This window comes from Canis aureus, chromosome 3 (genome assembly GCF_053574225.1).
Source record: "Canis aureus isolate CA01 chromosome 3, VMU_Caureus_v.1.0, whole genome shotgun sequence".
Lineage (NCBI taxonomy): Eukaryota > Metazoa > Chordata > Mammalia > Carnivora > Canidae > Canis > Canis aureus.
In genome coordinates, this window is record NC_135613.1 from 34,811,972 (window position 1) to 34,814,695 (window position 2,724).

Here is a 2,724-nt window from a genome sequence, read left to right on the forward strand (position 1 = left end):
CCAGAGAAGGTGGGTGTTGCAAGCCAGGATTTAAGCAAGAGAAGGAAGGAACAAGGGTATCTCAGGCAGAGGGCATGGGATAGGCCAAGCCCCACAGGAGAGAAGGAGGAAGAAACTTCTAGAATATAGAGGAGACTGGCCAGCTGAAGGGCTGGTGGATGAAGTCAGAGAGGGAGGCTGGAGCTTGGTCCTGGAGTTCCTTGAATTCCTACGGTGGGGCTCAGATTTGATCTGATGGGTAAGTGGGATCCATGGATGGTTCTTGAGCAGAGGAGTGGTATGAAGAAAGAAACGTTTAGAGCATCTGCTGGTTAATAGATGCAAAAGAGAAAGGAGAGGAACATACTGGTGGCAAGAAGGCTGGCATGTGGCCTGTGGCATGAATTCAGCTTCCAACCTGGCCTGTGAAAGGTTTTTTTCTTTTTTTTTTTTTTTTTTTTAGGTTTTTTTCTTTTGCCTATGGTAGTAGTCCTGGGTGAGGTCAGGTCAGGGCTGAAGCTTGGTGGAGCCAGTGCCCCAGATTCCTCAATGCTGACCGCAAGCCTTGCCATGAGGAACACCCTGCCGTGGTAGGGGCTGGGTCTTCGGTGCGGACACCAGAACCCTGGCCAAGGCAGTGCCCAGTTCAGACATCGCTTAGGGGGAGGGCCGGTGAGGGCCAGAGAGACCCAGAAAGTGCCCAGGCCAGGTAACAGGTCCCACAGGTGATCTTCACAGGGTGAAATTCTCAGGCCACCTGCACATCTTCCAACCTGAACCCGGACAAGAGTGGGTCGGTGGGCAGCAGCAGGCTTTGGGTGCCTGGTCGTCCAGCCTGGGGTGGAGAAGGGTGGGGGTAGACTTCATTACCCCTTCCTTCCTTCCTTCCTTCCTTCCTTCCTTCCTTCCTTCCTTCCTTCCTTCCTTCCTTCCTTCCCTCCTTCCTTCCCTCCCTCCCTCCCCCCTTCCTTCCTTCCTTCCTTCCTTCCTTCCTTCCTTCCTTCCTTCCTTCATTCCCTCCTTCCTTCCCTCCCTCCTTCCTTCCTTCCTTCCTTCCTTCCTTCCTTCCTTCCTTCCTTCCTTCCTTCCTTCCTTCCCTCCTTCAGTTATTTTGGCTACAGACGCTCATCAAACACCTGCCTGATGTCACCCCGTGTTCCAGGCGCTGGAGATAGAGAGACGCATGTGACCCATGCCGGTCTGGTGGGGGGCGGGGGGTGCCATGCCCATGGGATTATTGCCAAATGAACTGTGACAAGTCAGCGTGGTCACTGCTGGGCAGAGGGAGGCCCTGCCTGGGGCATCGGGAAGAGCTTCTCAGAGGGGTGACTCGAACCGCGGTATGTCCTGAAGCATTCACTAGGGAAGAAGGGGGAGGAACACCAGCTTGCACAAGGGCTGGGAGCCCCGGGTCACCCCACCGTGTTCTGGGGCTGACCCAGGGGCAGGTGCGATGGGACTTAGGATCAATGTGGAAGGTGGACAGGGGTACGTAGGGGGGACCTGACCGCGGTGGTATGGATGTGGCCCTGCAGCCCGTGGGAGGACCCCGCCGGCTAGACTGACAAGGACTCACTGTGGTGTCCCCAGAAGGAGGACCTGTAACCCTCGGAGCCGCACAAAGAGCGTCACTCTGTGACAGACAGAGGTGACCATTCTTAACAGAGCTAAAATATCCCACAGGAAAAGAGAGTTGACCCTCAGGAAAGATCTGTGACCCTATAAAAGAAACAGATGAAAAACCACGGCCAACGTCAGGAATGAGCAAGTGAAAACAACTGGAACCTGTATTTTACTCCCAACGTTGCCCGCGTTTCCCGACGAGGATGCCACGGGCGGCAGAGGGTGGAGGGACGGCGGCGGGCACGGGGGGGCCCCCACCTCGAGGTGCCCGGGCTCTGCAGGCCTGCACGCGGGGCCCTAGGCCGAGGAGCCCGTCGAGTGTGCCACCTGCACCTGCAGCAGGGTGCTTCCCGTGGGTGCTCTGACGGCCCTGGCGGGGACGGAAGCTCCACATCCAGCTGCAGCTGCGCAAGGGAATGGCCTCGGCTTCGGACGCGGTGACCTCCTGATGAACCTGGTCTCCTGTCACCTTGATGGCATCACAGCGCCACACGCCACACCTCGGCCTGGTCCCGGACGGCTCCCGTCCTACCTCACGTACCTGCGAATCTTTTCGGTGACACTCTGGGTTCCTCCTCAGACCCTAAGCCTCCCGAAGGCCAGGGTGACGGCTGTTAGGTTTATAACTGCGTCTCCGGTGCCTTAGTTCTTGGGACACGACGGGCCCTCAATAAATAGCCGTAAATCAGTGACTGAGTCTGTCTGTCCTTATGGCGGTAAAGTACACCTGACATCCAACTTGCTACCTTAACACTTTTCAAGTGTCCGACCCAGTGCGCGACCACCCCTCCCGCCCACGGGGACCCTCATCCTCCCCAGCCCATCGAAGCGACCTCCCCACGCCCCCTCCTCCCTGCCCCTGGTGACCACTACTCTCCTTCCTTTTTTTTTCTTTTTAAAAGTCTCCCCTTCCCCCCCATGCCCTGAGTCTATGTTTACTGATGGGGAAAGATGTTCATGATATAAAATTAATAAAAGGGGCAATAATAAAGTAGAATGCAGCAAACACTGTTAACTCTGCCCTCCTTCTTGATTTTGTTTGGAAGAATCTCCTCCTCACTCCCAGGCACTGAATTATGATTGATCCAAGGCTGGTCATGGCGATCCTCTTCTCTACTGCCA

General features: G+C 56.1%; 1 long non-coding RNA gene across 1 annotated transcript; it reads left to right on the forward strand.

Moving 5' to 3' along the window:
- On the forward strand, positions 1-2,291 carry LOC144305051 (uncharacterized). The gene is made up of 2 exons (XR_013372088.1): positions 1-238; positions 1,663-2,291. It is a non-coding gene; the product is annotated as an uncharacterized LOC144305051 (long non-coding RNA).
- The last annotated feature ends 433 nt before the right edge of the window (positions 2,292-2,724 follow it).